We start from the raw sequence: 11,198 nt of genomic DNA, 5'->3' as shown, positions 1-11,198 counted from the left end.
AGGCTGCAAAGCCACAGCTTTGGAAAGTTTCATATTAAAAAGTCTCCTTGCCACCGTTTTTCTTTCATTCATGATTTTTCTTTAAATGGTTTCACATTTGTCTTCTATTGAAATGTTTTCTGGTATTCAGAAGCTTGAAATGTTTCTAAAACAAAATGATACAATAATTACTTGACTGCGATTACCGTTATAGCCTATAATATGTAGGCTAATCGCATAGCCTCACATGCTTGGGACAAAATACTCAAGCTAAACATAAATCAGCCTAATTTTCCCACCAGGCCTAGACCATTCATATTCCATAAATTAAGAAACCTGTAAGGGACCCTACACTTTGTAGACAAATTTAACCGTAGGCCTAATATCTTATGTAGCGTCGCCTACATTTACTGACAAACTTGAAATAGGCCTACATTGCTTTAAATATGTTTTATTATATTCTAATAATATATTCTATTCCGACATGGGGCTATAGTGACCCGGGTAGTTAAATAGTAATTGATTTGTTACAGCAGTTCAATCCTAAAATATATTTATGACAATATATTTCAGGCAATAACAACACATTAAAGTCATAATATTGATATCGGTTATAATAATTCCCCACTTCACGATGAGGGGGTAAACACACTGTCAGAGCAGCTAATCTATAGAACGCGTGCCACTCTACCTTGCTATGCATTCACATTACTTAGTGTATAGCCTGCATGCATAGCCAATAACTTAAGACATATAGCCTACACGTGTTTGCGTTCCTTCCAAAAATACAGATAGCCTATATTGGATTATTTTGGAGTGAGTTTAGCTATGATTCGGAAATCAATTCAACAACGTGCATGTAATAATAGTATCCCGTGAAAAATATAGCCCTCTATCTGTCATCTGATTGTACACTTACCTATCAGTAACGCAAAGCTTCCAGTAACGTAGCCTACGTGACCGGCTGAGGGTACGTCTGTTATTTCCGGGATTGTCTTGGTGATGTTCTAGACACATTTCTTTGTTTAACCTATAAATATCCATATATGTCCACCACCCGGGGTTAAAATTGGAAACTGATGCTTGTCCTGGGGAGGGAACTACCGCTTCTGCCGCGGGAGGCACGGTAGGTTCCCCTCAATCAACAAAAAGTACGCTCCATTCCCCCGCCGATCCTCCGCTGGTAACTCCCACTAGCATCTCTCTCTCTATCTCTCCTGCCTCGCTCTCCCTCTCCTGTCCATGAACGACCCTGTCAATTACACGTGCTCATGAACAAGTCATGTGACACCAAACTGCTACAGAAACAAAATACATTCCACGCATGTGTTAAGACTATTTATAAGGTCATCTTCAATATGTTGTGGGTTCATAAAGTGTAATATTAGGATCTAAAATATAAGGGAAACAGTGGAGTGTATTCATGGATGACAATGGAAGGCAGGCTTCCCCAAATATTTGTCCAATAAAAATGATAAAATAATCTCTCTTTCCTCTTTGTGTTTTCATAATTTAACACCAATTCCCGGAGGAATCATCTGAGTGAGGGAAACAGCGACCCCCTGTCTCAGTATGTGTAGCCCATGTACTGTATCTGATGCTGCCTGGAGCAAAAGAGTATGACATGTTGTCGCTGTAGCATTTGATTGATTGATGCCAGCAAGCGTTTGGCCTCCCTTGATAATAGTTCTAGTCAGAACAGACAATACCACTGTTGTGGCTTACATAAACAGACAAGGGGGACTGCAATACCCTCACTTATACACACTGGCACACATACTGATTATATAGAGCAGTGTGCATCTCCAGTCACTGAGAGCTACTCATGTACCGGGAGTACTGAATCTGGGGGCAAATTTACTTTCCAGGGGGAACCCTCTATACGGAGAGTGGAAGCTCCACCCAGAGGTAGTCAATCAGGTTTGGATGCACTTCGACATTCCAGCAGTGGATCTTTATGCATCAATAGAGAATACTCGGGATACACCGATGGGAGTGGATGCATTGGCGCACGTGGCCACATCCTCCTGTATGCATTTCCCCCACTGGCGCTGATTTCCCCCACCCTATCCAGGGTGCAGGAAAGGGGTCTATCTCTCATACTAATAGCGCCACATTGGCCACTATGCAATCAACCATGGCCCCTCCCCCTGCGTCGGGACCAACAGTGCCATGAACGAGGGGAGATTTTCCATCCTCACCCGGAACGGTTGGCACTCTGGGCCTGGCCTGTGAATGGTTCAACTTCAACACTGTCGTGTTTCCCCAAAATGTAAGTTAGACTATTCAGAGTGCTAGAGCCTTATCCACCAGATCCCTTTGTAGTTGTAAATGGCACGTGTTTGAGGAATGGTGCACTAAATCACAGACAATAGTCAGAGCACTGGAATGGCACTAAGGTATATCTTCTCTAGGATAGGGGGCGACATTTTCACTTTTGGATGAATTGGTGCCCAAATTGAACGGCCTCGTACTCTGTCCAAGATCATATGATATGCAAATTATTATTACAATTGGATAGAAAACACTCTGAAGTTTCTAAAACTGTTTGAATTATATCTGTGAGTAAAACAGAACTCATATGGCAGGCAAACTTCCAAACAGGAAGTGAAAATTCTGAAATGGGTCGCTGTGAAAGTCATCGCCTATTCAATTCTCCTATATTTATGGATCTGTATGCACTTCATATACGCCTTCCACTAGATGTCAACAGGCAGTAGAACGTGGAATGAAGCGTCTAGCTTGATGTGGGAGCCAATGGCTAGAGCCATTGGAGTGACTGGTCAGGCAGATTGCCAGTTCTTGGTCACGCACACTGGGCATGTGATGTCCTTCTCTGCCATGGGTTATATAGACATGAAGAAATGCTCCGTTTGGGACGTTATTGGATATATATGAGAAAAACATCCTGAAGATTGATTCTCAACTGAGTTTGACCAGTTTATTCGACTTGTAATATCACTTTTTGAAGTTTTCGGTCATTAGCGTAAATTTGTATGGACACGTGAACTACACATGCTAGCCAAAGTTGCTAATTCGACAGAAGTAATGGACATTATAAAACAAAACAACGATTTATTGTGGAACTAGGATTCCTGGCACTGCATTCTCATGAAAGTTCATCAAAGGTAAGGGAATATTTATGATGTAATTTCGTATTTCTGTTGACTCCAACATGGCGGAGAATGGCTGAGCGCCGTCTCAGATTATTGCATGGGATGCTTTTTACTAAAGTTATTTTTTAAATCTAACACAGCGGTTGCATTAAGAACCAGTGTATCTTTAATTATATGTAAAGCATGTATCTTTCATCAAAGTTTTATGATGAGTATTTCTGTATTTCACGTTGCTCTCTGTAATTATTCTGGCTATTTTGGAGCCATTTCTGAACATGGCGCCAATGTAAAACCACGATTTGTGGCTATAAATATGCACATTATCGAAAAAAACATAAATGTATTGTATAACATGATGTCATATGACGGTCATCTGATGAAGATGTTCAAAGGTTAGTGATTAATTTTATCTCTATTTGTGGGTTTTGTGAAAGCTATCGTTGCTGTGAAAAAATGGCTGTGTTTTTTTGGATATGGTGGTGAGCTAACATAAATATATGTTGTGTTTTCGCTGTAAAACATTTAAAAAATCGGACATGTTGGCTGGATTCACAAGATGTTTATCTTTCATTTGCTGTATTGGACTTGTGATTTCATGATATTATATTATTTACCTGTGGCGCTAGGCCAGGCTATGCTAGTCAGCGTTTCTGATGACAATGTTCCCGGATCCGGGATGGGTGGTTCAGAGAGGTTAAAAGAATGTAAGTTAGACTATTCAGAGTGCTAGAGCCTCATCCACCAGATCCCTTTATAGTTGTAAATGACACGTGTTTGAGGAATGGTGCACTAAATCACAGACAGTGCCATTCCAGTGCTCTGACTATTAAGGTATATCTAGCAGCTATTTCGGCTTGTCATGTAGGTTTTGGGAGCACGACAGTGGGGCAACACCCCCTTGTTGCCCATTTTATGAAGGGTGCACGTCGTTTGCATCCGGTGTCCAAACAGCTTTCCCCGTCATGGGATTTATCAATTGTTTTGGATGCTCTATGCCAACAGCCTTTTAGCCCCTGGATCAGGTGGAGCTGAAGATGCTTTCATTTAAGGCCGCGCTATTACTAGCATTGGCCTCCACCAAGCGTGTAAATGACATTTACACACTCTCAGTGCACTCGTTATGTGCACAATGTGCACCCGGTAACAATAGGGTATCATTGCGGCCTAACCCCGCCTTTATCCCTGAGATTATTAACCCATCTTTGATATTTCTTCCTCTTGAGCTGGTAGCTTTTTATCCCCCCCTGTTTTCCTCTCCGGAAACATCAACATTTGCATATGTTGTGCCCAGTGTGCGCTCTGGCAATCTACATGGACAGGACAAAGGGATTTAAAAAATGTGATCAGTTGTTTGTTTCCTGGGCGAAACCTCACACAGGTAAATTGCTCACTGAACAACGCCTCTCCCAAAATGTGTCTGTTTCTGGTCTGCTTTGTTGATGTCCTGCAGTAGCTAGCTAGCTTGAGTGGTCTTTCAATCATGAGTGAATGAGCTTTTCAGATCAGAGCACAGAGCTGCAGGTGTTGATATTCTTTGATAGTTAACAAGTTATTAGCCCAGTTATAGATTCGTATAGGTCAGCAATGGGGAGTTTTTGCTTCCTACAAGAGCACAAAACGTGTAGGCTACTTTTCAAGCTGTCTTTGAAAAACCAGTCAGTTAAAAAGCCTGTCTTAATTAAAGGGACAGGGTTGTATTTTGAGACAGGCTTGAATATGCAAATAAACCACTTGGCGGAGGGGTAGCCTACATTGTCTAATTCTCTGTATGGTACAGTAATAATAATACATTTTATTTTGTAAAGTGGTTTCTTGCATCATACAACACAATACAATGCAATGTACAGTCATAACTTGTAGACTTGTTTACGTGCTGCTGTGCGGTTTGTTGCTAACCTTACTTTGCTACCTGCCAACTTTACGGTTTATACTTTTTAATTACCGTTTATATTTTTTGTTTTTCCCCTCGCTCGACTTTTTTCATTAAACTTTTTCACACCGGACGCTTTATTTGGACGTGGTTCGTCAGGACCTCCAACAGCCAAAGCTAAGTAGTAACATTAACATGATTTCTTCTAATTGCAGTCGCTGTACTCGTAATATACAGGAGAACGATCGCCTTATGGCGAGGATAGCTGTGCTGCAAGCCCAGCTTCAGACGCAATCGTTAGGCAAGGGTAATTTTAGTGTAGGAAAGGATGAAACAGCGTCTGTGCCACCAGTAAGTACAGATAGTAGTTTAAATCCCCTCGCACAGTCCCCGCAGCCGGACAATTTTGTTGTAGTAATGTTCAACCGGTGTCGCTCATTCAGCCGACAGAAACTTTCAACCGGTTCTCCCCATTAAGCAACGGGTCGGAGTCAGAGGCCGAGCCTTCTCTGGTCTCTACTCCTCCCGTTACGGGGTCTGAGACACCGAAGCCTCCCACCATTAGCTCTGACAAATTGAAAACCCTAGTCATTGGCGACTTCATTACCCGCAGTATTAGACTTAAAACGAATCATCCAGCGATCATACACTGTTTGCCAGGGGGCAGGGCTAACGACGTTAAGGCTAATCTGAAGAAGGTGCTGGCTAAAGCTAAAACTGGCGAGTGTAGAGAGTATAGGGATATTATTATCCACGTCGGCACCAACGACGTTAGGATGAAACAGTCAAAGGTCACCAAGCGCATCATAGCTTCAGCGTGTAAATCAGATAGAAAGATGTGTCGGCATCGAGTAATTGTCTCTGGCCACCTCCGAGTTAAGGGGAGTGATGAGCTCTACAGCAGAGTCTCACAACTCAATCGCTGGTTGAAAACTGTTTTTTATAGAGAGAATTTGATAGAATTGAAAGATATAATTTGTAGATAATTGGCCCTCTTTCTGGGACTCACCCACAAACAGGACCAAGCCTGGCCTGTTGAGGAGTGACGGACTCCATCCTAGCTGGAGGTGTGCTCTCATCTTATCTACGAACATAGACAGGGCTCTAACTCTTCTAGCTCCACAATGAGATAGGGTGCAGGCCAGGCAGCAGGCTGTTAGCCAGCCTGCCAGCTTAGTGGAGCCTGCAACTAACACAGTCAGTGTAGTCAGCTCAGCTATCCCCATTGAGACTGTGTCTGTGCCTCGATCTAGGTTGGGCAAAAATAAACATGGCGGTGTTCGCCTTAGCAATCTCACTGGAATAAAGACCTCATCTACTTCCGGCGCCGACCGAGATGGCCGCCTCGCTTCGCGTTCCTAGGAAAATATGCAGTATTTTGTTTTTTTATGTGTTATTCCTTACATTGGTACCCCAGGTAATCTTAGGTTTCATTACATACAGTCGGGGGGAACTACTGAATATAAGAGCAACGTCAACTCACCATCGTTACAACCAGGAATATGACTCTCCCGAAGCGGATCCTGTGTTTTGCCTTCCACCCAATACAATGGATCTGATCCCAGCCGGCGACCCTAAACAACGACACCGTAAAAGGGGCAAACGAAGCGGTCTCCTGGTCAGGCTTCGGAGACGGGCACATCGCGCTCCACTCCCTAGCATACTACTCGCCAATGTCCAGTCTCTTGGCAATAAGTGTCATGTTTTGTCTTTGATCATCATGTCTTGTCCCTGTGCTTCCCTCTGCTGGTCTTATTAGGTTCTTTCCCTCTTTCTATCCCTCTCTCTCCTCCTCCCTCTCTCCCTCTCCCGCTCTCTCTCTCTATCGTTCCGTGGCTCCCAGCTGTTTCTCATTCTCCTAACGACCTCATTTACTCTTTCACACCTGTCCCCTATTTTGCCCTCTGATTAGAGTCCCTATTTCCCCCTCTGTTTTCCGCTTCTGTCCTTGTCGGATTCTTGTTTGATGTTTGCTGTTCTGTGTCCTTGTTCCGCCCTGTCGTGTTTTTGCCTTCTTCAGATGCTGCGTGTGAGCAGGTGTCTATGTCAGCTACGGCCTGTGCCTTCCTGAAGCGACCTGCAGTCTGTGGTCGCGTCTCCAGTCGTTCCTCTCTACTGACGAGAGGATTTCAGTTTCCTGTTTTGGATTTACCTTTGATAATATCCAGGAGAATCATTGTTTGTTTAATACTGGAATAAAGACTCTGTTTCTATTACGTCGCTTTTGGGTCCCCATTCACCAGCATAACAATAAGGTTGATGAAATCCGAGCAAGGGTAACATTCCAGAGAGACATCAGAGATTGTAACGTTCTTTGCTTCACAGAAACATGGCTCACTCGAGAGACGCTAACGGAGTCGGTGCAGCCAGCTGGTTTCTTCACGCATCGCGCCGACAGAAACAAACATCTTTCTGGTAAGAAGAGGGGCGGGGTGTATGCCTTATGATTAACGAGACGTGGTGTGATCATAACAACATACAGGAACTCAAGTCATTCTGTTCACCTGATTTAGAATTCCTCACAATCAAATGTCGACCGCATTATCTACCAAGGGAATTCTCTTCGATTATAATCACAGCCGTATATATCCCCCCCCCAAGCAGACACATCGATGGCCCTGAACGAACTTTATCTGACTCTTTGTAAACTGGAAACCACACACCCTGAGGCTGCATTCATCGTAGCTGGGGATTTTAACAAGGCTAATCTGAAAACAAAACTCCCTAAATTCTATCAGCATATCGATTGTGCTACCAGGGCTGGTAAAACCTTGGATCATTGTTATACTAACTTCCGCGACGCATATAAGGCCCTCCCCCGCCCTCCTTTCGGAAAAGCTGACCACGACTCCATTTTGTTGCTTCCAGCCTACAAACAGAAACTAAAACAGCAAGCTCCCGCGCTCAGGTCTGTTCAACGCTGGTCCGACCAATCTGATTCCACGCTTCAAGACTGCTTCGATCACGTGGATTGGGATATGTTCCGCATTGCGTCCAATAACAACATTGACGAATACGCTGATTCGGTGAGCGAGTTCATTAGAAAGTGCATTGACGATGTCGTACCCACAGCAACGATTAAAACATTCCCAAACCAGAAACCGTGGATTGATGGCAGCATTCGCGTGAAACTGAAAGCGCGAACCACTGCTTTTAACCAGGGCAAGGTGACCGGAAACATGACCGAATATAAACAGTGTAGCTATTCCCTCCGCAAGGCAATCAAACAAGCTAAGTCCCAGTATAGAGACAAAGTAGAGTCGCAATTCAACAGCTCAGACACAAGAGGTATGTGGCAGGGTCTACAGTCAATCACGGATTACAAAAAGAAAATCAGCCCCGTCGCGGACCAGGATGTCTTGCTCCCAGACAGACTAAATAACTTTTTTGCTCGCTTTGAGGACAATACAGTGCCACTGACACAGCCCGCTACCAAAACCTGCGGGCTCTCCTTCACTGCAGTCGAGGTGAGTAAAACATTTAAACGTGTTAACCCTCGCAAGGCTGCAGGCCCAGACGGCATTCCCAGCCGCGTCCTCAGAGCATGCGCAGACCAGCTGGCTGGTGTGTTTAAGGACATATTCAATCAATCTTTATCCCAGTCTGCTGTTCCCACATGCTTCAAGAGGGCCACCATTGTTCCTGTTCCCAAGAAAGCTAAGGTAACTGAGCTAAACGACTACCGCCCCGTAGCACTCACTTCCGTCATCATGAAGTGCTTTGAGAGACTAGTCAAGGACCATATCACCTCCACCCTACCTGACACCCTAGACCCACTCCAATTTGCTTACCGACCCAATAGGTCCACAGACGACGCAATCGCAACCACACTGCACACTGCCCTAACCCATCTGGACAAGAGGAATACCTATGTGAGAATGCTGTTCATCGACTACAGCTCAGCATTTAACACCATAGTACCCTCCAAACTCGTCATCAAGCTCGAGACCCTGGGTCTCGACCCCGCCCTGTGCAACTGGGTCCTGGACTTCCTGACGGGCCGCCCCCAGGTGGTGAGGGTAGGTAACAACATCTCCACCCCGCTGATCCTCAACACTGGGGCCCCACAAGGGTGCGTTCTGAGCCCTCTCCTGTACTCCCTGTTCACCCACGACTGCGTGGCCATGCACGCCTCCAACTCAATCATCAAGTTTGCGGACGACACTACAGTGGTAGGCTTGATTACCAACAACGACGAGACGGCCTACAGGGAGGAGGTGAGGGCCCTCGGAGTGTGGTGTCAGGAAAATAACCTCACACTCAACGTCAACAAAACAAAGGAGATGATTGTGGACTTCAGGAAACAGCAGAGGGAGCACCCCCCTATCCACATCGACGGGTCAGTAGTGGAGAAGGTGGAAAGTTTTAAGTTCCTCGGTGTACACATCACGGACAAACTGAATTGGTCCACCCACACAGACAGCGTTGTGAAGAAGGCGCAGCAGCGCCTCTTCAACCTCAGGAGGCTGAAGAAATTCGGCTTGTCACCAAAAGCACTCACAAACTTCTACAGATGCACAATCGAGAGCATCCTGTCGGGCTGTATCACCGCCTGGTACGGCAACTGCTCCGCCCACAACCGTAAGGCTCTCCAGAGGGTAGTGAGGTCTGCACAACGCATCACCGGGGGCAAACTACCTGACCTCCAGGACACCTACACCACCCGATGTCACAGGAAGGCCATAAAGATCATCAAGGACAACAACCACCCGAGCCACTGCCTGTTCACCCCGCTATCATCCAGAAGGCGAGGTCAGTACAGGTGCATCAAAGCAGGGACCGAGAGACTGAAAAACAGCTTCTATCTCAAGGCCATCAGACTGTTAAACAGCCACCACTAACATTTAGTGGCCGCTGCCAACATACTGACTCAACTCCAGCCACTTTAATAATGGGAATTGATGGAAATTATGTAAAAATGTAACACTAGCCACTTTAAACAATGCCACTTAATATAATGTTTACATACCCTACATTACTCATCTCATATGTATATGTATATACTGTACTCTATATCATCTACTGCATCTTGCCATCTTTATGTAATACATGTATCACTAGCCACTTTAAACTATGCCACTTTATGTTTACATACCCTACATTACTCATCTCATATGTATAGACTGTACACTATACCATCTACTGCATCTTGCCTATGCCATTCTGTACCATCACTCATTCATATATCTTTATGTACATATTCTTTATCCCTTTACACTTGTGTGTATAAGGAATTGTGTGGAATTGTTGTGGAATTGTTAGGTTAGATTACTTGTTGGTTATTACTGCATTGTCGGAACTAGAAGCACAAGCATTTCGCTACACTCACATTAATATCTGCTAACCATGTGTATGTGACAAATAAAATTTGATTTGATTTGATCCATTCCTGCCATTATTGAAAGAGATCGTGATACCTCACATCTCAGAATAGGGATACTTAATGTTAGATCCCTCACTTCCAAGGCAGTTACAGTCAATGAACTAATCACTGATCACAATCTTGATGTGATTGGCCTGACTGAAACATGGCTTAAGCTTGATGAATATACTGTGTTAAATGAGGCCTCACCTCCTGGTTACACTAGTGACCATATCCCACGTGCACCCGCAAAGGCGGAAGTGTTGATAACATTTACGATAGCAAATTTCTTTTTTTTTTCTTTTGAGCTTCTAGTCATGAAATCTATGCAGCTTACTCAATCACTTTTTATAGCTACTGTTTACAGGCCTCCTGGGCCATATACAACGTTCCTCACCGAGTTGCCTGAATTCCTATCGGACCTTGTAGTCATGGCAAATAATATTCACATTTTTGTTGACTTTATTATTCACATGGAAAAGTACACAGACCCACTCCAAAAGGCTTTCGGAGCCATCATCGACTCAGTAGGTTTTGGCAAACATGTCTCTGGACCTACTCACTGCCACAGTCATACTCTGGACCTAGTTTTGTCCCGTGGAATAAATGTTGTGGATCTTAATGTTTTTCCTCATAATCCTGGACTATCGGACCACCATTTTATTACGTTTGCTCAAACCCCAACCAAGGATCATAAAAAGCTGTGCTATGAATTCTCAGACAACCCAAAGATTCCTAGATGCCCTTCCAGACTCCCTCCAACTACCCAAGGACGCACATTTGTGGCCTGCTGGAGGTCATTTTGCAGGGCTCTGGCAGTGCTCCTCCTTGCACAAAGGCGGAGGTAGCGGTCCTGCTGCTGGGTTGTTGC

At 44.5% G+C, this 11,198-nt stretch overlaps 1 long non-coding RNA gene across 1 annotated transcript; it reads right to left on the bottom strand.

Annotated features, from left to right (window-relative positions):
- Positions 1-74: 74 nt before the first annotated feature.
- On the bottom strand, positions 75-1,236 carry LOC139549151 (uncharacterized). The gene is made up of 2 exons (XR_011669840.1): positions 899-1,236; positions 75-145 (listed from the first exon to the last, which is right to left on the bottom strand). It is a non-coding gene; the product is annotated as an uncharacterized lncRNA (long non-coding RNA).
- Between the last annotated feature and the right edge of the window lie 9,962 nt (positions 1,237-11,198).

The sequence above is a fragment of the Salvelinus alpinus genome, chromosome 22, assembly GCF_045679555.1.
Source record: "Salvelinus alpinus chromosome 22, SLU_Salpinus.1, whole genome shotgun sequence".
NCBI classification, from domain to species: domain Eukaryota; kingdom Metazoa; phylum Chordata; class Actinopteri; order Salmoniformes; family Salmonidae; genus Salvelinus; species Salvelinus alpinus.
Note: the sequence above shows the minus strand (reverse complement) of the source record. Positions and strands in the feature narration are given on the sequence as shown.